General features: G+C 35.2%; 1 protein-coding gene and 1 pseudogene across 2 annotated transcripts in view; one reads left to right on the forward strand and one right to left on the reverse strand.

The window, feature by feature from the left end:
• Positions 1-25,893, reverse strand: part of LOC105222913 (tachykinin-like peptides receptor 99D) — a 453,112-nt gene that overhangs the window by 294,284 nt on the left and 132,935 nt on the right. Inside the window, exon 1 of one of the 2 annotated variants that reach the window (XM_049450611.1) lies at positions 3,045-3,082. The exons of the other annotated variant lie outside the window; for it this stretch is intronic. The gene's annotated coding sequence lies outside the window, so the exon portion shown is untranslated. Of the gene's footprint in view, positions 1-3,044; positions 3,083-25,893 lie in introns of those variants that run through there. 2 annotated transcript variants of the gene reach the window in all.
• Positions 20,202-21,009, forward strand: LOC125776611 (uncharacterized; annotated as a pseudogene).

The following is a 25,893-nucleotide window of genomic DNA, read 5'->3' on the forward strand; positions in this document are numbered from 1 at the left end:
ACTTGAAAGTTTATATTTACATACATAAATTCTGCTGTATTCAAAGGGTTCGAAATAATCTTATTTGAAAAATATTCGCCACGAGCTGTTTGAGCGATAAATAAAATAAATTAAATTCATAAAGCACATAAATGTTCTGCTTAAAAAAAAATCAAATATTATGAAAAAAGAAATCAACAATCCACTTATTTATATATAACTCGCATATGTTAATGTACGTTACTTTGACGGTGATTAAAGTGGAAGGAAATGAAAATGAAGATATTTTGCGGGTGCAGCAAAAGTGTGAAAAAAGAACGCCAAACATTTGCTTTCTTAAAATGAACAACAAGGGTGATGTGATCTGTGGTGGTCATATGTTGAATATTATATTATACTTGAAATACTCAGGTTGCCGGCATCCATCAACAGCAAAACTCCCGCGCAGCCTACTGACTGAACATCAACATACTATAATATGTGAAAATGTAGAGAAATTAAAATGTACTGATATATGTACATATGTATGTACATATAAAATACACATAAACAAAATAAAATTTACCACCCACCCTCATAAGTAAAAATGAAATTACAAGCGGTACTAATTGAAGGGTAAATATTTAATTAACATTATGAAATATGAGTATTTGCTTAAACATTTTTCCATAATTTCGAAAAAAATGAAACTTAATCTCTTTATCTTTAATGCGTGGCGCTGGCGTTATCAGCAGGTATCACAGTCTACAGGAAGAAATAACGGCATACATTGTTAAAATTAGGAAATGCTTTCGCTTACATCAATCGATTTGGAAATATTTTCAAATTATGCAAAGCAAATATTTGTTTTGTATTTAATGCGTGTAGCCGCAAAGAATTTAAACATTTTTGGTTAAATATTTTCCAAAACCGTTGCGATTTCAGTTCTCTGTTCATTAGTAATTATTTGTTAATTTAACTTTAGCAAATAAACATTTCTCTGCTGGATGAATGTTGTTTGGGCAGCACAAACGTCTGGCAATTCGGTTCGATTGTATTTTTTCTAATTTTAGAGAATATTAGTAATACTTAAGTATGTCTATGGATTGAGATTTCGCGTTCGTTAAATTCTCAAAAATCGATTTTGTTGTATATATATATATATATACGAGTATATACATATATCAGTATAATATATTTAAACATATTTTCAAAAAATTCTATGTTAACTAGGCAATATTTGTTGATGCGTCACGCTTTTCTTAGAACGGCGTTTACTTAGTATATAAATGGCCTACCCTGTATATAGTAAGTACATAATTTCTTTAAAATGGTTGGGTCGAACGCTTCGAAATGTTTACACTCATTAATTGAGTTTCTTGGGTATTGAATTTAAGAAAAAGAAATAAAAACAATTTGAGAAAAAAAACTTTAGGCTAGTTCATTCAACCAATCAGTTTATAAATGATTGGTATCAATAAATTTATCGTAAACATTTTGATCGATTTAACCGGTTCTCGATAATATCGAACAATGTTCTACCTGAGTGATAGTTTTTCCTCAATAGCACAGCATCCATATAGAGAATCATACTGTAATTGGAGGTACAGCAAGGGCTGGATCAATGTGTCATGTGACCCGTGTCCCTACATCAACCTGGCTGGGAGCCCTTAAATAGCCCAGTCTCGAACGGAGCTTACAGTTACCTGGCGCCCTCTGTAATAAGATTGCCTTAAGCGAACATACACTAGTGTGTTCCGACTATGAGCCAAATTTATAAAAATAAAAATGGAAAAAAATTAAAGGATTTCGGATCCCCCACGGAGGTAGCACCGTTTATAACGGGCTCGAGTACAGCTTTATTCAGAAACAAAGGCTAGCTCTAGCAAATGAGCAACAGCACCGGAGACAGTCGATACCCAAACCTTGGCTGATAAGCAGATTAAAAAGTGTTGAGCTTTAAGATAAAATACTCAAAGAAGGCAAATTATGCGGAGATGCAACTTGCTGTCTACCTGATTCAAAAGTTGCATCTGGAACCTCCATGCTAATGAGAGCTATAGCGCGAAGAACAGTCTTGCCGAATTTTAAAATAGAACCTCCAGTAGCGGAAACAAAACGACAAAGTTTAGCTGAAAAGAGCGAAGACTAAGAGCGTAACATCCACAAAATCATTTGCAGATATGGCCAGGAACCGCATTATTCAGAGTCGATTGATTGCACGAGGGCAGTCTTACCAAATTTTAAACAGGTCATCATTCAGGAGTCATGATTAATGGAGGGCGCATTTGCGTACTGAGGACACCGGGATATAATTAATATATGTCAAACCGTGAAGGTAAGGTTGGGGAATGTATAATGACTAACAAAAAAATTATGCTACATAGCTAATAACCAATAACCAATAATGTTGGAAAGACTACTCTTCAAAAATGAACATGTGTGTTGGTGCCAACGGGTGCCATTTAATACTTATTACACTGTGGAACATTTTTGGGATTATTGTCTGGGGGGTGAGAAATTCCAAGTCAGGGTGATGGTATACGTACTAAGTCAGTACAGTAAAACCCTCAAAGGGTTTGGCGTTCGTATGTGTCAGTTTTTTTTATGACCTTTTAAATTTTTTTTCTTATCTTGATGTTTTTTCGCTTAGTTGTAACATTTTGGCATAATAATTATTATTGTGTCGAAGATCGATTTTACCAACGTTTTATATATCCTCATCCAAAATTCTTGTCAACACTTCAGAAGGCAAAGTTTTACAAACAGCAATTGAAGTCGCGATAAAAAACATTCCGCAGACATTATTATGCAAATTATGTATGAAAGGAGTTAAGCATAAGATTTGTGCACTTTATTACACTGGTTGATTGCAGATTGTTACTTGACGTCAAGAAAAAGTTCAACTTTTCGCACTCCTTGTTGTTGTGTATAAATTAAGAATTCACTAAGTGTAAATAAAAGCAGCTTTCCCATGCAACATCCCTAACACCTAGAGGATGATACTTTTTTTTTAATCAAAAGCGATTTTTCTGCTAAAAATAACACAACAACACTTTATTACATTTGTGTAGAAAAAAACATACCGACACTGCTGAATATTTTCCTTAAGCCTCTGAGAGCTTCACTTCACAGCACTTAACCTTGGCAGTAGTACGCTGCCGTGAATACGGAAATTTTTACACTTTTCTCAGTGGCGAGTGCTGAAAATTTTATTATTGAATCTTTATTTATTTTACTATTTTCTTATGTTTGAAACTGAATTCCTTACTTTTTAAATTTTTCATATACAATTTTTTTGGTTGATATTTTATGCATAATATTGATTATCTAAATATATTTTTTAATTTGTGTTTTAATACTTTCGAGTTGCAAATATTTGCTGAAATATAAACACTTCTGCTCAAAAGTAGTTGCAAAGTCATTAGCTTATAAACAGCATTTTACTTATTTTTTCCCAGCGTCGATAAGCAAACTTATTTCTATAAAAATATACAAACTTACTTTCTTCAAATAATGTTAAGTTTATTTTTACTACTTTTAATTATTTTCGTTTTCGTTTTAATAAAAGCATTGTAGTTTATCGATGATTCTGATTACTCGTTTGAAATTTTTTTTGTTTTAATTCATACGTGTGAAGAAAAAAACAATATTAATTTTATTTGTATTACATGCCTTAAGTAATTATATTATTTTTTTGGTAGATACAAAAACTTTTCGTTTCCATCAATATAAATCTTTCGTCTACTGCATTTGAGAATTCCTTTAACTAACAGATTGTTCTTTCACCGATAATCTTCTTCACAACCACTGCGCTAATGGTATCCCGACGTACTAGATCGCTTCTGATTTTCGCACACCGTGGCGAATATAAAAATATTGCTTCTGCCAGCACTGGAGTCAACGTACTACATAAATCTGCTAGTAAAGACAAATGGAGTAGAAGAAGTACTTAAAAAGTAACAAAATGTATTTGCTAGTATTGGTGTAGGAAATTAAAAGTGGTTTGCTGAGTAGGAGCACTTTCTATTTGTCTCTTTATTAGATATCTACGAACATACAAGCACTTAATACAGGTATATTGCACCCTAGTATAATACACAACACCTGAGAACTCCACCACACTCAGCAAGATATCACCACCCGACGGCACCTCACACTACTAAACATCAAAAAGGATGATCACCACACATCGAACGAGACAAAAAAGGAATTAAAATCACCTTCCGATGTTTTTTGGCTGTAATTTTTTTTTTTAATCAAAAACTTTTTTTCTGCTTGTTGATTGTTTTTATCTGGATTGTTATTTGAGCCCTTTTTATGGCATTTGGCGAAAACTCCTGGCGATAGGTCCTCACATTCTTGACGGATATTGTCTTTAAGAGCTGCAAGAGTATGAGGCTTGTTGACATAAACTTCAAAAAGCCTCCCAAAATGAAGTCTGGAGGGGTCAAATTAGACGATCTTGCTGGCCAGTGCAAATCGCCAAAACGGGAAATTAGGCGCCCGGGAAATGCATCCTTCAGCATATCGGTTGTGGCACGTGCAGTGTGTGCCGTTGCACCGTCCTATTGGAACCACATGTTTTCTAATCCCAATTCATCAAGTTGCGCAAAAAGAATTCGTTGATCATTGCTTTGTAGCGCTCACCACTCACAGTAACCGTTTGCACCGAGACGTCTTCGAAGAAAAAAGGTCCGAGGACCCCCCAGCAAAAACAGCACAGCATACAGGGACTTTGAGCGGGTGTAATGGCTCTTCGTGGGTTATACGCGGATTTTCAGTGCCCCAGAAGTGTAAATTTTGCTTATTTACGTACCCGCTAAGATGGAAATGGGTCTCATCATTGGTGGTGATTAAGAATGACTTGAGCGTATGTTAGAAGTGATTGGCGGTTAGCAGCTAACAGTTGATGCACCCTCTGGACTGTGTCTGGAAACATCTCCAAATCTTGTACCAAAATTTACACACCGTCGACTGATACCACGGGGAGCAGTAAGCCCTTTGAGGTAAAACTCCAATCTGCTCATTGGGTTTGGACCTTTGTGGAGATTCGTGGTGGCTGTGGTTAAAACCCAAATCGCGGGATGAACTGACTTTCTCAATTCAAATGTGGAGTTGCATTGCAACCTGGCGCCGTGCAAATAGTACGGAAGAGGTTTTAGATGGGCCTCGAATCCTACCAAGGTGGTTAGTGTGTCCATGCCACACTGCCGATTGAAAATCGTTACCCAGTTTTCAGGGCGCTGATCGACGCATTGTATTGATCCGTTGTGCTTCTGAGCACCGTGGATTTAGACCTTCGCAGGTAGGATCCCACGTAAAACACTCTCGACTGTTGATACTCATTTGCGTGGCACGTCGTCTGGTCGATGTCGAAGTCGCTTCCATGACATCCTCGGCAACAGCCGCAATATTCTCTGCAGAACGGCTACTCCGGGGTCTGCCACGCTTGGCAGCATCTCGTGTTGTGCCAGTCTCTTCGAGGCGAGCGGCTAAACGTCGCAGTATTTCACCAGTGGGCATTGAACGGCCAGGAAATCAGCGACGAAATTCACGTTGTGCCAAAGTCACCGACCGATTATTGGTCAAATAAATTGTCACCAATAACCCGCGTTCTGGAGCAGTGTAGCGTACCATTGTTTATTTACTTGTATTTCGTATGTGTTTACTACACAAATGTCAAAATAGAACTGACATTAGAGGTCAATTGCAAAATTTATAGCATCTTCTGATAGGAAGATTACTCGTTTAAGTTGATTACGCAAATAATTCAAACATTTAATTTAAATAAAATAAAATTTGTAAAAATATAAAGACTTTTTAATAAGTTATATCGTATATTATACTACTCAAGTGTACCCGGTACTTTTATTTCGAATGTGCGTGAGTCATTATTAACTGTCTATTTTTATTTCTTTCACGTTATTAAGGGGTTAGGAGTAGTCAGAGGCACGAAAAAATCAGAGTTTTCAGTATTTTTTTTGCTATTAAATCATGTTATTTTACAAAAGTAGTACTATGGCATTATTATAGAATATGTTAACTTGAAGTCACGAAAATTCCAAAAAAAAATTTATTTCCAAAGTTATACTTGTTTTTGTTGACCCTGTTCCAAAAAAAGGTACTTGCGGTGACAAGCATAAGTCCCTGGAGATTCATCTAAAAACAATCGGACAAAAAAAAATAGTTTTAGATAAATAGATAATAGATAAATAGATAATCCCGGGCCTGATCGAAGGATTTTATTTTTTTTTTTCAAAATTAAGAAAATGGCGGCCTCAGGAAAGTTTTTTCTAAATTTTTGCGAAAAAATCAACAGTTAATTGGTCATAAAAAATCGAAATTTTCGAAAAAATAAAAATCCTTCCATCAAGCCCGAGTTTATTATGTATTCTAAAAGCTGTGTAAATTTCACTAAAATCTACTTAACGGTTTTCGAGTTACAGTTATCACCGGTTTAAAGTTTGGCTTTTGGCTTAGAAGTGCCCGAGCGCTCCTTGTTATTTTTCGAATAACACACTAATTGTCGGATCAACGTGAAATTTTCAGGGAATATTTTTAAGATATTACACTTAACGAAAATGCAAAAAAACAAAAATTAATTTTTTGAAAATTCTTACTACCCCTAACCCTAATGGTTTCGCATCCATATAGGAATGTTAAATTGCGATAAATACGTGAGAAATTAAGGGAACAATCAGGATAATAAAGAACAGTACTCGACAATATTTATGGACGCATATGAAATTTGCTGACGCTCTACTACATGTTATCTCGCTTCAATATAATTTTATATACAGTGGCGAGCAAAATTGAGTGCATGTTCACGACGCAGACTTTCGTCACCCATAAAATAATAATCACACAAGCAAATTCAAAAATATTTTTTGTATTACTCTTATTATTTAATTCTTAATGAATTCTCAGCAAAAATAATGATGATAGAGATGATTTCGAAAGAGACTTAAAGTAAAAACGAAAAATAACCGCATAAACTCAATTTTGCACGTTTCAAAAAGTTTTAATTATTTAAATATAATTAATATTTCGTCCAAAGACCTTTATTTTAAATGACTTCCTGTACGCGGTCTGGCATGCTCTCTACCAAATTTTCAATTATGTCCTTAGGAATACGACTCCATTCTGCTCCAACACGTTCCCAAAGGTTGCTCATGTTTGATGGAGCTGCTTCGCACTGCCCGAGCCGTCTTTTCACGATTGACCAAGACCAAAAATTTTCAATCGGATTGAGGACGGGACTTTGTGCTGGCCACTCCATCAATTTAAAATTTTGCTTTCCAATGCATTCTTTAACAATTTTGGCAGTATGATTCGGATCCCCATCTTTTTGAAAAACAATTTCTGTTTCAGGATGGGCACATTTTTTAATAAAATTGGGAAGATTGGTTTGCAAAATTTGGAGGTAGTCCTCTTTCCGCATAATACCGTCTATTAAGTGTAGAGGGCCAACCACCATGTGAAGCCTCCCCAAACCATTATATTTCCACCACCATGTCTGACAGTTTGTTTTACGTGGTGTCTCTGGATTCGTTCTCCGGGTCTACGCCAGCAGTATTGTTTTCCGTCAGACTGAAAACGGTTAAATTTTGACTCGTCAGACCAGACAACACGTTTCCAATCGCCAGCAATCCAATTTTTGTGTGCCCTTGCAAATTTCAATCGCGCTTTAACATTTTTGTCGGATAATGCAGGTTTGTTTTTTTTTTACACTTGAAATATATCCGATGTCTCGCAGCGCTCTTCTGGCAATCTATTCGCTAACATTGTTGTTAATAGCCAAAGAAGCACCTTTTGGTGTTAGAAGCTTGTTCCTTCTCATCTCAGACATCATTAGTCGAGCATCTGACTCCTGCCATAATTTTTTACGGCCTGCGACTTGCGCTTTGGGGGTCACATTCCGTCTCTTTTGAACTGCGATTACCGCCGATTGGTTTATACCAAGCCTCTTGGAAATTGCACGTGATGTACAACCATTCTCGGTCAAGTTTACAACATTATTTTCAAGTGCTTCAATAATTTTTTCATTTTTATGCTCGCAAATTTTTAAAAAATTATTTATAATTACAAGTTAATTCAAAAACACTTTGCTTAGTCCGAAACACGTCTTAATCTGCGCTACGAACATCAAAAATAATGCAAAAACAAATATAACGGTGAATCTTGCCGATTTATGCTGAGAAGAGAAGTAAGAAAACGAAAATAGGTGGAAAACTGCCAACGTGCAAAATTTAGTTTATGCGGTTATTTTTCTTTTTTACTTTAAGTCTCTTTCGAATTCATCTCTATCATCATTATTTTTGCTTAGAATTTATTAAGAATTAAACAATAAAAGTAATAAAAAAAAGATTTTTGGATTTGCTTGTGTGATTATAATTTTATGGGTGACGAAAGTCTGCGTCGTGAACATGCACTCAATTTTGCTCGCCACTGTAAATATCTTACTAACAATTGTGTGTCACTCTCAGTAATTTTTAATAAAAATGTAATACATATTCTTATCATCAATAATGTATGAAACACGAATTTTTAGTTAAGATAAGAAAGCAAATAACGGTAATAGAAAATCTGAAAAAGAAAACATTTAAGTATCGCAGTAAAATTTGTTTCTATCTGCATTCTCTTAATCACTAATCAAATATACTCATTACATTTTTTGAGCTAAAACAATCTACGTTTTGAATAGCTGTGGAACGCATATTTTCTCTTTTGCTTTTATAATTCAAAATAAACAGCTCAATTCCCACTCACTCTTCCAACTTATCATTTTAGCAGTTCTTTTAGAACAAAAATCTCATTTCTCTTTGTTATCTGGAGCTATATTATAGCTATACTTTTTGTCTATGTTATGCTCGTATTTTCGTAAACAACACTTCGACAACCGGCGTTTTCGTGTAATTTTTTCATATTGATCTACAGTGTACATATAAATATAACGTGGGTAAAAAATAGTAAGACTTTTAAGTTAAATTTTGCGCGAAAACCCACCATTGAAATATTTTTTCCAGGTTGTTTTGACTGTCAGCGACATTTATGCCAAATATTTCATTTAAATATTCATTAGTGTTTAGTAGGCTGAATATTGTGTAAAGATAAATCGAAGCCGAAAAAACCTCGTAAAAGCAGGTCAAAAATAAAATATTACTATTTTAGTTTTATCAGTCGTTTTCACCAAGTTAAAAAAAATGATTGGCCTCTTCTTGAGTTCTTCGCCAAATTTTAAACCAATATCGTGCCGCAATCACCATGTTCGACTTATTGAGCTCCATGTGACTTCTATTCAGCAAACTCAAACGATCGTTCCGGGGAAACCGTTCTAAGTCAGTTGAAGACATTAAACGTGAATCGCTACGAGCACTGAAATTTATCTTAAAACTGTTTCGAGGATTGGAGGTCGTTGGCATAAATCTATTGAGCTCAAGTGGGATTACTTTGAAGCGGATGACATAGATTTTTAAGAATAAATTAAGAATGTTAAAATTATGAACTAAGTACTACTAGTTTTTGCTCATAGTTGTGTACATATGTACATAAGTATGTAAACAGTGAAATCTCTCATAATAGGGCACCCGCCGTCGCAGTGTTTTCGTCCGTGAGAAAAAGTTTGTTTAAAATTTATTTTTAGAGTCAGAAGCTAAGTATATCTCAGAACCATATTTCTACTGAACTAATAAATAGGCTAAAGTCAAGCCAGGAGTGATTGAATGACAATTATTACCAGTGATAATTTTGCATATCGTTCTTAAAAAGCTTTCTCGAAATACCACATTTTAAAAGGAATCAATAAAATCGGGAATTAAAAATTGTACATATTTTATGAAATCTTGTCTGTTTACCAGAGATGATTTGAACCAAATATTACCCAAATACTGCATACGGTCATTGGAACGTGCTCATGATCGGTCAAAGAAAATATTAATGAAAAGATTGTAGAGGTGCCCGGTTATAAGGAGTGTCCGTAATGGGGAACTTTGCTGTATACATATATATTGTATTTTGTTTGTGTTTGTTTGCAGAATTGACTGACTGGATTTGGCCGTGCATTATCAAAAATTGTGTTTTTACCACTCGATTGAATTTATTGCATTTCATCGCCAGACAGATGAGTACTTAATTTTGCAACGAATATGTAATCGTATATACGAGGTATATTACTTATTTTGAGTTTTATTTTAGTAAGCTGCCAAAAAAATGCACTTTACAAGTAGACTTGAAGCTGGTTTATATGAAACAACCGTGGAAAGAAAGAACTAGAAAACGTTTTCCGTTGGATACAAACTGTTTGCCGGTTATGTTTTCAGATTTATTTATATGAAAGTTGATATGAGAATTTCACCTGTGAAAGGCTAAACTAAATATTCAAAATTACTTAATTTTACAAAAATATTTGTTAATTATGGCACTAAGGATAAAATAAACTATAATGTCGTTCCTCTTGATACTTTCATACCAATAATAACTACAAATTATATATTAAACCCAGGTCTAGATATATTGCGGCAAATATGCTCCTTGTTTGATTTTTGACACAAATGCGCATTGTCATCAGGAAGGGAAGCCCTTTGAATTTCTTTCCAAAAGTCGTTTTCGGATTTAATAACTTTTAGATGCATGCAGTTTTGGTTTCGTTGAAACTATTATTTTAAACTTTTATTCTCATATGCTCATTTGTGATTGACTTATGTACTGTTAAATGGAATAATCAGAAGAATTTTTTAGTAAGTAATATGTAAAAAAGGGATCTATATTTAAGGCTGTCTAAATTGGGCGAAATTGGTCCGTTCCCACCAGCAAATATGGTATTTTCGCTAGTTGGCGCTGAAAGCGCGTAGTTCTAGTTTTATTCGTCGCATCGCACTATGGTTCCTAGGACCACATTTTCTGGCCAAAATTCAAATAACTGTAATATAGTTTTGAAATTTTGCATATATATAGTAAATAGGGTTTATAGAAAGAATGGGAGTGTTTAAAAAGCCGCCACGCGCATCTATCTAATATGCAGTGACCCAAACAAATGACCCCGTGGGGAATATTTTGCCATAGCAAGAATACTTTCCTTTCGAATTTTTTTTAAGTTTTTTATTAAAATATAATTCAACACAAATAGCGCAAATCAACGTTAAACATTCTGCACAAAATTTAAAAAAATTCGATGAGTTTTCCCAAAATTTTGAACCTTGTATTTAGAGCTTTAAATCAAATTGCGAGTACGCAGCCCAATGAATTTTGGTATAAGGAAGTACACGTTTTCGTCGGCTCAGACTGCGCAATGATTTTAACAATATTTTTGAAAACTTTTTTCGTATAACGTATACATTTTTTTAAATTTTCGTTGATTTGTAATAATTATCGTATATATGTATGTTCAACTACAAAAACAATTTTCGTTATACGAAAAATATTTCGTAAAACTGTGGAAAATTTTACAAAATAGGTTTGAAATTTAAATAATTTCTGATTTTTATTGGGTGATATTTTTATAATATTTGTATGTATGTTTAAACTTATTACCGTTAGTAGTAAAAAATAAAATATTTTTTAGTTAACATATAAGAAGCTAACACCAGCGTAGTAACATATGTACATAAATATTAAATAGAATCATTTTCTAATTCTAAATTATTTAATAACTCTTCGTATCCACAGTTAAGGCCCAAATGACCTTGTCGTTCTTATCATTTTCATCAACGTCGATTGCAGAAAATGTATCAGCGTCACCATCCGCAGAGCTTAATAAAGCAATAACTTCCTTAGGAAGTTGCATTTGTTTTTGTTTTTTTATGCGTTTGTCGAGGCTAATGCTAGAAATTAAAGGATCTGATGTGTCAAAAGCTCTATTAATCATGTCAGTTAGATTGCTAATTCGGCTGTTTTTCCGAGCATGATGTAGCCTATCCGATTTATAAATTTTATTTCGCGATTCCGAGGTTTTTTCACCAAAATAACCAATTGGAAGTACCATGTTTTCGATGATCTTTTTGGAGTGAACTACTACTACTAGTTTTTTTATTTTAGACATTCCATTTGAATTGTTTAAAGTCCTTTTTAAAGTTACAGCCAAATCTATTTGACCTCTTTTACGGGCGGACGCAGCGGACACCATTAAGTCAATATTGTCGCCTTGCTGTTTCGATAATTCCGCAGGTTCTCTTCTTTGCGTTCTTGCAGGTTTTTCATTAAACGGCCTACTTTTGATGTGCTTGGTATAGAATATGACAACTCCGGTTTCATTATTTCGGTTTTTGTTAAAAGCCAGTTGCATTTTGTTTCAAAAATACCTCTACACGCCGATGACTTTTTCCCCATCTGTCATTAATATAATTACATATAATTCTATTTTTTTTCCTTTAAATAGACAGTGTATTCATCGGAAACGTCAATTGCAATAACGTTTTCTAACAAAAAATCAAAAACTGCTGTCTGTATAAGGCACGTGTTTGCCTCCTTCTTCCATACTTCAAATAAATCAGCAAATCACACGGAGTAGTGGTCTAAGAAAAATGTGAATTATTCAAAAATCGCAAAAAAGAGCAAAATAATTTTTTGCACACAAACTCCAAATTGAGTTATTTATTCAATCACAAAGTACCAAGACTTCCAACTGCTACCAATTTTTTTAAGCTCTACGTAAAGTTGAAAAATATTACTTAAGCCAAAGTTAATATTTAAATAAATTTTTTTCAAACTTAACAGTTGAATGTATTAATATTCGAAAAACAAAATATAATTACCTTTATTGTTAGTTTCCATTTTTTTCTTTTGGTTAATTTTAATTTTTTTAAAAAATATTCAGTTTTGAGTTGAGCAAATAGGCAAAGTTACAATTTAACTGCTGACATAACGGGTGATTTTTTTGAGGTTAGGAAAACAAAATATGCAATTTACTCATGCGAAGTATCAGCTTAGTGATGTTAAAAAAACAGACGAAAAATCGAAACTTTTAAAAATCGATTTTGGCCAGAAAATGTAGTCCTAGGAACCATAGTGCATCGGGTCATGCTATGCCTTTTTGAAAAATCAGTGTTCGGTTCTTTTCTTTTTTATCGACAAATTTTGTTCAGCGATGAGGCTCATTTCTGGTTGAATGGCTACGTAAATAAGCAAAATTGCCGCATTTGGGGTGAAGAGCAACCAGAAGCCGTTCAAGAACTGCCCATGCATCCCGAAAAATGCACTGTTTGGTGTGGTTTGTACGCTGGTGGAATCATTGGACCGTATTTTTTCAAAGATGCTGTTGGACGCAACGTTACGGTGAATGGCGATCGCTATCGTTCGATGCTAACAAACTTTTTGTTGCCAAAAATGGAAGAACTGAACTTGGTTGACATGTGGTTTCAACAAGATGGCGCTACATGCCACACAGCTCGCGATTCTATGGCCATTTTGAGGGAAAACTTCGGACAACAATTCATCTCAAGAAATTGACCCGTAAGTTGGCCACCAAGATCATGCGATTTAACGCCTTTAGACTATTTTTTGTGGGGCTACGTCAAGTCTAAAGTCTACAGAAATAAGCCAGCAACTATTCCAGCTTTGGAAGACAACATTTCCGAAGAAATTCGGGCTATTCCGGCCGAAATGCTCGAAAAAGTTGCCCAAAATTGGACTTTCCGAATGGACCACCTAAGACGCAGCCGCGGTCAACATTTAAATGAAATTATCTTCAAAAAGTAAATGTCATGAACCAATCTAACGTTTCAAATAAAGAACCGATGAGATTTTGCAAATTTTATGCGTTTTTTTTTTTTTTAAAGTTATCAAGCTCTTAAAAAATCACCCTTTATAAGCAAATAGGCAAAGTTACAATTTAACTGCTGACCACATAACGGTAAACCGATTAAAGGGAAAACAAAATATGCAATTTACTCATGCAAAGTATCAGCTTAGTGATGTTAAAAAAAACAGACGAAAAATCGAAACTTTTAAAAATCGATTTTGGCCAGAAAATGTAGTCCTAGGAACCATAGTGCATCGGGTCATGCTATGCCTTTTTGAAAAACCCATTTCACGCGAGTTATATGTACATACATGTATATATGTACATATATATACATATATATATATATATAAATAATTTACAAACATACTTATTATATACTTACACATAATTACTTAAATATAAACATACATATGTATATGTACATGCACCGCTAAACGAAAACCAATAAAACGTAATACAAAATAATGCAACAACAAATAATAAAGACACTTGCTTGACAACAACATGTGCAGCAACAATGCATTCATTGGCGATCAGGACAACCGCCAAATCACCTGACAAATGTTTGTAGGTAATGTTGTTGTTGTCATAGCAGTGATGAACAAACTAAAGAGCGACCGTTAAATGGTCCGATTAAGCAAACAACAAATTGTACGGATAACGGATATAAAATATTTTACTCATTACTATAAATAGGCTAAGCACTTAGAAATAATTGGGAATTGTAGTTTCGGATGTCAAAGAATAAAGACATATTATTCTTACTCGTGGACTTTTATTTTTCTTTAACTCGCGCTAACACGTGTTTCATTGACTGTCGTTTCTTTTCAGTCGTTCGTGAGTTATAGCGTCGCAAACACGGAGCAAAATAAAGAGAAAATACGGCATATTTTACAGTACTACTACGATAAAGGCAAAAATGTATCTCAAGCCACTAATAAAATTTGTGCAGTTTATGGACACGATACAGTTTCCATTTCCACTGCACAACGATGGTTTCAACGTTTTCGTTCTGGTGTAGAGGTGGTCGAAGACCGGCAGAGTAGCAGCCGTAACATCGGTCAAGAGCTGGGCATGAGTCATCAAAAACTCATTTCAATTTCAATAAAAAACAAATTCAATAAAAATACCGCAAGACTTTTTTGACATCCTAATATGTGGTTATGTTACAATAAGTGTTTTTTTTATTTCATTTTAAAAAATATATATCAATATATATTTACGTATATACTCTGGAATTTGGTATTAATTCTTATCAACAAATGATTTTATATTTAAGTCTGCCTCAATACCATTATTCAATTAAGATATTCCATCCGAAAGATATAACATGTTTAAAAATGTAAGATCATTTTAGTTCTTCTTTTTCTTTACTGGAGTAGACATAACTTACGCAATACTAGCCGAGTTAAGAACAGCGCGCAAGTCGTTTCTTCTTTTCGCTACGTGGCGCCAATTGCATATTCCAAGTAAAACCAGGTCCTTCTCCACTTGGTCCTTCCAACGGAGTGAAGGTCTTGCTCTTCCTCTGCTTCCCCCGGCGACTACTGCGTCGAATACTTTCAGAGCTGGAGCATTTTCGTCCATTCGGAACACATGACCTAGCCAGCGTAGCCGCTGTCTTTTAATTCACTGAACTATGTCAATGTCGTCGTATACATATATCGCACAGCTTATCGTTCCATCGAATGTGATATTCGCCGTCGCCAATGCGCAAAGGACCATAAATCTTTCGCAGAACTTTTCTCTCGAAAACTCGCAACATCGACTCACCTGTTGTTGTCATTGTCCTGGCCTCTGCACCATATAGCAGGACGGGAGAGAAGACGTGCCAGCAGCTCTACACTCTTATAAAAGATTGTACCTGCACGATTAAGTTCTGCAGCTCGAATTATTTTCTCCAGCAGCAGATTGAAGAAGTCGCACGATAGAGATTCGCCTTGTCTGAAACCTCGTTTGGTATCGAACGGCGCGGAGAGGTCCTTCCCGATCCTGACGGAGCTTTTGGAGTATCTGTTTTGCGGGAATTTCAGACATAATTCAAGATCATTTTGTTACAGCCTTTGAATCTTTAGTGTTTTGCCTCGGCTCTTGTTTGACCCTAAGTCTACTATACAAGGAGCATTCCAAAGTAAACAGGACTTTTTGAATCTAGCGCCCCCTGGTGGCGTCATCTATATGCCGACTAATGAGTTAGAATCTGCTATTTTTATCAATTGTTCAGTGAGAATTTCTTGATATTATATATATTGGAATTGAAGTTGTTGCATTTTAAGTGTCAGTATGTTTGTATTATCGGTGCGAAAATGAGCTTCGAACAAAGAGCCAACATTGAATTGGTAAAACTTTCACCGAACCGTTTCAAATGACGAAACAAGTTTATGGCGATGATTGCCTATCCCGTAGCAGGGTGCCCTGGAGATTTCAACGTTTTCATGGTGATCGTGAGGACATAAATGGCGATCAACATGTGGCCAATCAAAATCCGATATCCCGGAAACTTCATTGAAACTGTCTGTGAATTCATCAAAAATCCGATTATTTGACCAAAAATCCCATTTTAACCATTAACCAATCCCCGTATTCATCTGATAAAGCACCTTGTATTTTGAGCTCACATTTTTATGAAGAGATTTGAACCTTAAAATTGCTGGATAAGGGATTAGGGCAATTAATATTGTAAATTTTAAACGAAGAAAATTGTTAAATTTGGATTTGTGATGAAACACATTAACTCGACTATAGCCGCGTAAGCGAACGAAACGCGTTTAATAACAAACATTTACTTATTTGTTTGTGTTAATGGTTGTTATCATTTTGACTACGCAATCATAATGGCAGGAAATTTCTCTAACCTGTTATGTATAAAGATTAAAATTATTTCTTGTTGAATGCTTTTGAATTTTTTTATTTGCCTCCCCTTGTTGTTGTGTTGTTGTAAAGAATGTAGGATATTAGTTCGACGTAAATTTCATTGCTTGAGGCAAATATTTGCTATTCATATTTCATGCAAATTGCCATTTCCTATTAGAATACTATTATATTATCACCACAGCAATAAAATTTAAAATCATTTGCAGATCTTCCAAAGGACTTTCATTCTCTTTACGAGTTTAGCTAGGGAGATATGTACGGTTTTTGCAAAGTAGGGTATCTATAAGAAAAAATTAGGAGGTAGTACAGCAATGCTATTGAAAAGTACTGTTATTTCATTATTTAGAAAGATCAAGAGCCTGCAAGTTACAGTTTGTGATATTTATTTTATCGCTTTATCAGGTTCAAACCACTACTGGAAACTAATTTTTTTATTATCTTTATCCTAAACTATTGAATTTATTTATAAAGCTCTTAATTTTTTTGAGTGTTAATGGAAATTAAAAATCTTTAATGTTCCTTATTTTATGTATATAGCATAAGCGTATACTTTATTTCCAAAATTGATTGTTTTTTATAAATGCCTCCAATTTTGTGGAAAATACCATTGTAGGCTATTGTGATCAAATTGAAATGTGAATTCTGTCCATTTCATCTCCTTCAAAGTAATCCCCTCCCGCTGCAATACACTTATGCGAACGAATCATCATAACACTTGGAAAAATCCTCCGATGGCCATCAGAGCCTTCTTGGATACAGCTTTTATATTCTCAACTGAGTCAAAACGACCAGCTTTTATATTCTCAACTGAGTGGTCATGTGAATTTGCTGAATACCCAAAAGTAACACGAAGGTAAATTAGGTGAATGCGGTGGTTGCGGTACGATTTAAGTTGAAAACAGGGTTTTCATTTACTACTCCATAGCAACAAAATCTCTAGAACTATTGCTATACTATAGCTACCGCTCATATGAAAATTTTAATTAGCTCTCTCAACTCGCTCCCAATATTTTTCTACCACTACACCGGAGCAGAGCACTGCACTTCATTTTTGGCTATTGCTACAGCTGGCCAAAAAAAGGACATATTTGTGTTTTTTTTTGCAGCGACATCAGTAATATAATTTTATTACATTTAATAACATATTGTTGTACAACTTTTGAAGTATAATGAATATTTCAATGAAAAATATTAATAAATAAGCCTGTGACTGTGAATCTCCAGATGCGCCTTGAAAAAAAGTGAACATTATAACTCGTTACTGGATCATCTGAAATAAAAAAATTGATATGCGTTTTAAAGGTGATGTGTTTCTCAAGTTTAAAAAAAAATTCTATTTTTTTGCTGCACTTGGAAGGAAAAATCGCGATTTTATCTAAAAAAATCGCGGTCAATTTGTTAATAAAAAATAGAAAAAATGGAAAATCTGATTACCTGTTGATTTATATGAAGAAGTAATGTTCAAATTTTTTAAAGGATCAGTTCTGTAGATTTTGAGTTCTAATGTTCACGAACTTCAAAAACAACGTTTTCGGGAAAATCGATTTGAAGTTTTTTTGTACGATTTATCTATATTTTTGATTACAGCAAAATCTATTAAATCACTAGGTCAATATGTCAGCTTACCAGGTGATATTATTTCAAGGTTATTGTGCCTATTTATAATACTTTGATACAGCTGTCGTCCTTGCGGAGTAAAAAGACGTGAGCCCCAGTACGTGTGTTTTGCATTATAATCTCCAACTGCTAGAAATCTATGGCCTAGTGTTCCAAAATTCTTTAAATAGGATATCTGTAATTTTAAACCGGGGTGGGCAGTATATGGCCGTCAGGTTTAAGTCCCCGCGGCGATTTTTTATAGTTATTGTTGTAGCTTGTAATTGCGCTGTGGCATACGATTCTAATGCGTGGTGATTTACTCGTTTTCTTACCAACACTGCTGTTCCTCCATGTGCCTTTTCATCTGGGTGGTTTGTAACATAGAGTCTAAATCCCGGTATAAAGAAATTGTTTTTGTTCGTAAGATGAGTTTCTGACAATAGCATTACAACAATATCATTTTCATCCAGAAATCTAATAAGTTCCAATTTATGTTGGTTAACACCGTTAGCATTCCATACACAAATGTTCAATACGTTCATTTTTCACTTAAAAAGGTTTGCACCATTTGGTTTTGTGCTTTGATTATCTCTCGAATCATATTTTGCATTGTAGACATGAAATGTGTCATACATTGGTAAAGTTGAAAATCATAGTTTCAACGCTTCCCTTTGGTTGGTTTTGGAGCAATTGCATTTGTCCAGCATTGCCTTTCATCACGTTTGCATAGCTCCCTTGCGGAGCATTATTTTTAACATTTACTGGTTTTGATATATGGACAGGGATTTCCTCCACAATTGCTGAATTTTTAACTTAGTTCGTCTTTCCTAGGGGTGCATTTAGAAGTGAGATGTTGATCACCACAAAGACACTGCGTAGAGCGCAATATGCTTTCGTGTGTCCATACTCTTAGCAGTTTGTACATTGTACTGGGCCATTTCTCTTATGTAGTTCTTCAACGGTGATTCTGTGATGGAGCAGATATTTTAAATTGTAAATCGGGTTTGTTTCGTTTTTTTTTAGTTGGTTAAAATTTGGCATCAATTCTATTTTGAACATTGGTTGAGGGACCTTGTTCCTGTTAAAAATATTTACTACTGATTTAATGCTAAAACCACCTTCTTCCAGTGCTTCTTTGACCTCACTAGAGCCTACTGCGGACTCTATACCCTCAATTACAACAACTAGGCCCTTAGAGCCCTTCAGTTAATACGAGTAACAGTTCTTGTTTTTGTTTGTCAAAAATTTAACTATTTCCATAAAACTTTTTTTCAGTGTACGACTGAATTTTTGTTTCATCTATATTGTCTTTTTTCAAAGACGCTGTATGAAAATTAGTTAGTATCTACAATTTTACTTAATTCGGCAACAAGTGCAGACTTCAGAGTTGTGCATTTAGACAGCTGATTGTGAAATTTGTTTATTTATTAAAAAAAGTGAAATAAAAATGGATAAGAGCAGATTATTAATGGCTTGTGATCCTTAGAAGATCAAAATTAATTTAACGAAAAAATCCGTTTATTACTAAATGAGAAAATAGAGTGACAGTAAAAGCAATACTTGGTTGTAACGCAATCTTAAGATTCGTAAGTAAATAGGTATTTTAATTTGAGATTGAAATAAAAAATGTTGTATTTTAAGTACCGAAGTGATAAATTTTAGGAGCACGATATCCCTGCAATGGATGAGGCAAGGTTCAAGAAAAACTTTCGCGTAGATAGAAGCGCTTTCAAAAAATTGTGCGAAAAAATTAAAAATATCGTAAAATGGATAGCAACATGGAGCGCTGTATCCCACTTGAAAAAATAGTAGCTACTGCACTCTTTTCATTGGTTTCGGCAACAGAGTATAGGACCGTTGCTAGTTTGTTTGGCATTGGGCGCAGTACCGCTGGCGAAATTGTGATGGATTTTGCTATGCAGTTTGCGATAGGCTTGCATTAATGCATATCCCCCACATCCTCAAGAACTAAAAAGAATTGTAGAATGGTTCAAAACGATGGGATTTCCACAATGCTTTGGTGCTGCAGATGGTCGAAGTTCAGCCCAAAAAAGACGAAGCCATAGATTATTATAACTATAAAGGATGGTATTCGGTCAATTTGTTGGCAAGCTTGGTTCACAGGTAAGTTTATGACTACATTGATTTTCACACACATGTGTTTATATTTTTTATTACTTGCAGATCAAAGTTTACGGACATAAACATAGGATCCACAGGAAGAAACAATGATTCCTATTTATTTGAGAAGAGCTCACTTAAGCATTTCCATGAGCACCCTGGTATTTTTGAACAATATATCAAAGCAATTGAAGGCATCAATGTACCTGTGCTTCTTATTGGCGGCTCAGCCTTTCGTTTATCACACCACATGTTGAAACCATACAAAGATGTGGCTAATCAATCACCAGTAGAAAAGATCTATAACTATCGACTGTCCAAATGTCGCCGAGTGATTGAGAATGCTTTTGGTCAGCTTAAAACGCGCTTCCGTAAAATTGGAAGAGTCTTGCAAGTATCTCCTAAAAAATGTAAATATTATAATTAGAGCGTGTTGTATTTTGCAAAATTTTCTAAAGATTGAGAACGATGAAGTTTCTTCAGCCTGGATTCAAGACGCAGCAGAAGATGCAACAAGACATCAACCCAATCACACAACAAGATTAGAAGAAAATGATTCAACAGCGACAGCAATTAGGAATGCCGTCGCAATGAGTTTCCAAAACGGTACAAAAAAAAAACACTTTACTTACCGCAGTAGCTATTTGTATTCCAATACATTTCTAAAATTAATATTTAGTTTAAATTCATTTTTATTATATTTACATTTAATATAGAGCTTAAATACATTTTTATCATTATTACATTATTCATATTTTTCTAAAATATCGTTCATAATACCTACAGCCATGGACACATAAATAGAACAAATCTGAATCCCATATTAATTCTCATTTCTTTAATCGTGAAGTAGCTGAACAATAAAAATTTGGCGTGTTTCTATTTATCACCGTTATGAGGCTCATTTCCCTGTTTTATCAATATTTCATTAAAATGAGAGGGAGAAAACATTCCACGTCGGAAAAGAGAATGCTTGTTTGATTTTTGTTGTCAAACATTGACCTCAAAAAAGAACTTGTCATTCCTTACCACTGGTGGGGGGAAATGAAACGTCTTAAGGAGAATTTATTCATTGTGATTTTTATTTAGCATTTTCCTTACTTATATACAAGTTTTAAAACTTTCTTAAATAACTAAATATATGTGTATGTGTGTATGTTTATATGTATTGCAGCATATTGTTTATTGCTGCTTGGCATGGGGTTATTTTGAAATGTACAATTTAATACATGTGTGTGTGTGTGTTATCTCCTCTGTAAATTTATGATTTATGTCCCATGTATTTTTATTATTATTAGATGTGCATTGCATGTAAATGCATTATGTACGATTATATATGTATGTATGTAAGTATATTAATATATAAATAGATATTTATATTTAGTAAAATTTCGGCTTTGCTGATAAGTAAGCATGTTCAATGATATTTGAGCAATGCTTATGTGCCATGTGAGCACAAAAGAAAAAGATCCTACCGAAATTTTAGAAATACTCGTAATGCATATCCAAAAATGTTAAAGAAGGCCCTCTATGCAACAAAACAGACCCCCCTTGTGTCAATAAAAAGATACCAAGAAAACCGGGACCAGGTAAAAGCGATATCCTTCTTCTTCTTTGCTGGCGTAGACACCGCTTACGCGATTATAGCCGAGTCAAACACAGCGCGCCAGTCGTTTCTTCTCTTCGCTACATGGCGCCAATTGCATATTCCAAGCGAAGCCAGGTTCTTCTCCACTTCGTCCTTCCAACGTGGAGGTCTTCCCCTTACTCTGCTTCCCCCAGTAGGTACTGCGTCGTACATATTCAGAACTGGAGTGTTTTCATCCATCCGGACAACATAACCTAGCCAGCTGAACTAGGTCAATGTCGTCGTATATCTCGTACAACCCATCGTTCCATCGAATGCGATATTCGCCATGGCCAAGGCGCAAAGGACCATAAATCTTTCGCAGAACTTTTCTCTTGAAAACTCGCAAAGTCGGGAGAGGACTTTGCTTCTCAATGCCTACTCAGTCCAAAGTAGCACCTGTTGGCAAGAGTAATCCTGCGTTGGATTTCCAGGCTGACATTGTTGGTGGTGTTCAAATTAATTCCCGCAACGAGGGAATTTAAAAAAAAATATATATTTTATATCCGCGAACGCGCGGATGAAATGAGAACACGTGTGGTTCTTGTGGATTGCCAAATGCAAATCGAATCTTTATTTCTAAAATACTAGTATTTATACAATTTGGTCTTATTTACTTAAAGTTAAAGCTGAAGTGTAAGCATCAGCTTGATTGAATCCAGAACAAAAAGTTAAATTACAATTTTAGCTGTGACAGCAAATTCCAACAGAACGTTGAGCGGTTTCTTTACGATTGTTATTGTTATGCCTTCTTGTGGAGGCGAGCGATATGGATTTTTGGATACAGAACGAAAAAGGATATCGAATTCTTAAATAATCAAAAACGTTAATTATATTTCTAATTTATGAGGCTATGCTATGCCCAATTCATAAAAAAGTAGACTCCACAATCTGCGCCAACTACCGTGGGATAAGCATCCTCAACATCGCATACAAAGTTCTATCGAGCGTATTGTGTGAAAGATTAAAGCCCACCGTCAAGAAACTGATTGGACCTTATCAGTGTGGCTTCAGACCTGGTAAATCAACAACCGACCAAATATTCACCATGCGCCAAATCTTGGAAAAGACCCGTGAAAGGAGAATCGACATTCACCACCTATTCGTCGATTTCAAAGCTGCTTTCGACAGCACGAAAAGGAGCTGCCTTTATGCAGCGATGTCTGAATTTGGTATCCCCGCAAAACTAATACGGCTGTGTAAACTGACGTTGAGCAACACAAGCTCCGTCAGGATCGGGAAGGACCTCTCCGAGCCGTTCGATACCAAACAAGGTTTCAGACAAGCCGACTCCCTATCTGCTGCTGGAGAAAATTATTCGAGCTGCAGAACTGAATCGAGCAGGTACAATCTTTTATAAGAGTGTACAGCTGCTGGCGTATGCCGATGATATTGATATCATCGGTCTCAACACCCGCGCCGTTAGTACTGCTTCCTCCGGACTGAACGAGGAAGCAACGCAAATGGGTCTGGCAGTGAACGAGGGCAAGACGAAATATTTCCTGCCATCAAACAAACAGTCGTCGCACTCGCGACTTGGCTCACACGACACTGTTGACAGTCATAACTTTGAAGTTGTAGATAATTTCGTCTATTTAGGAACCAGCATAAACACACCAACAATGTGAACCTGTAAATCCAACGCAGGATAACTCTTGCTAACAGGTGCTATTTCGGACTGAGTAGGCATTGAGAATTCCTCTCTCGACGAACAAAAACCAAACTCTATAAGTCACTCATAATTCCCGTCCTGCTATATGGTGCAGAGGCTTGGACGATGACAACAGCTGATGATTGCGAGTTTTCGAGAGAAAAGTTCTGCAAGAGATTTATGGTCCTTTGCGCGTTGGCCACGGCGAATATCGCATTCGATGGAACGATGAGCTGTACGAGATATACGACGACATTGACATAGTTCATCGAATTAAAAGACAGCGGCTACGCTGGCTAGGTCATGTTGTCAGGATGGATGAAAACACTCCAGGTGGGGTCAACTTGGCCGACCAAAAGACAACCGTTTATGTTTTCAATCGCAAATCTCAAAAGTGGTGGAAAAAGGTGTTTTGGTTAGCGTCACAAATTCATGGATTGTTTAAACTGAACATAAGAAGCAAAAGTTATCACTAAAAGACTTCCTTGTGCCCCTTGCTGAAGCAATGATTTTCGAAGGAAATAAAAGGCGTGAGACGATGCCTCGTCGACAGGGAGGAAGAACTCCTAAACGCTCAAAAACTGATAGCCTTAGCGTTGGAGATCACTTGCCAGTGGAACAAGAGAAGCGTTGCCGCTGCGTCCGCTGCACTTCACTTGGAATCGAAAAGTGATCTGCTCTGGCCGTAACATGTAACGCGTTGTGCTACAAATGTTTTGGACCCTCCCACAAATTAAATTAATAATTACATCACATTATATTAAAATTATCTTAATAATAACTGATTATCTACTATATTTTTTCCTGAAACTAATATTGCTCCTGATTTAATTTCTTCAATTTGTAAGTTTTTTTCTTTTAATTTATTACATTTTCCTTGTTTTTTGGAACGAAGGTCCTTACGGCAGGCTTGGAGAAGATAGGGATTTTTCTGCGGGACCTAACTGAAAAAAAAGTGATAGTAAAACCGTAAGAAATAACCGGTAAGAAAAAGACTGTAAGATCGCTAGTTATAGCCTACCTTTAGGTTTTGCAAAATAATTAGGCATGAAAATCTGTAACATTATTGTATATGAAAATTAGTTTTGGGTGAGAATTGTGCTTGCACTAAGTACGTATATGAGGAGTTGAATTGTTGCATATTTTTTGGCACAGGTTGGTTAATGGTTTGAGTTTTTGTTATAATGCTCAAAATGTAGTATTTATCTTTTATTTTAGCGAAGAATTATTGGCAGTTCCTTACGGCAGGCTTGGAGGAGATAGGGATTTTGCTCCGGGACCTAACTGAAAAAAGTGGTAGTAAAACCGTAAGAAAAAGACCGTAAGCTCTTCGAGCTCAAAAAGCTATTTATAAGTATCTTTGTTTGAGACGCAGGATCTTAGGCCCCTGTCACAAAGACTCCAGAAAGCGTTTTGTTTCCGGTAGGTATAGAAAAAATTAATGAAATGATGACGCTTCCCTCTTTATCTCATCTTTATCGACTTCCAAGAGGCGTTCAATACCCTTCATAATCTGGAATGCATTCGATAATAGAGTGGTCGCTTTAAAACTAATTGATTTAATAAGACGGTCTACTCTGATGTGGGTTATTCGGACAACAACCATGCCTACTTCCCATACGGCACAATTTTAAATTCCACTTGATTCGTTCAGTTTCCAGTACACAAATCAAGTAGCTATGAATATAACTGGATACAACTTTGCACAATTAATATCTTTAGTGTATGCTACCTTATGACCAAGAATTGTTTAAATCCAATCAAAACTATTCAAGCCCCCAGGAAACCGTATACTTAGACCCCGGTACCTATTTTCAGATTTTGTTATGTATTCTTGTAATGTTAAAATAATAAAAAAAATATATTAAAAATATTAATTGACATTTTTTACTTAAAATTTCTGAATCTGGGCTAAAATATTCCCTTGACATCGTATTGGACGGAACGGGAGAAATAAGCTGTGGTCAAAATAGAAGTTTCGAAGACCTAGACTATATGGAGACATTATATGTTTAATAACACACACCTTTGCAAAAAGAAACCCATTAATGGGGCAAGAAACTGCAGCGAAAGTAATCCTCGGCTAAATAAAGAAATGCGTATAAACACCACCTATACCCAAAACTTCCAAGTCGATTGTAGAGAACTCGGAAATGCGAAATTCTTTTAGTTATTTGGGCAAGTTATAGACATGCACATTTGGTTTTACCAAACTTTACTATTATTTTGTTATTTTATTTATTGATTTGAATTACAATTTTTTTTTTTTATTTTACGTAATTCATTACGAGTATTTCTTAAAATACTAAATTTTCTTAATAC

The sequence above is a fragment of the Bactrocera dorsalis genome, chromosome 2 (genome assembly GCF_023373825.1).
Source record: "Bactrocera dorsalis isolate Fly_Bdor chromosome 2, ASM2337382v1, whole genome shotgun sequence".
Lineage (NCBI taxonomy): Eukaryota > Metazoa > Arthropoda > Insecta > Diptera > Tephritidae > Bactrocera > Bactrocera dorsalis.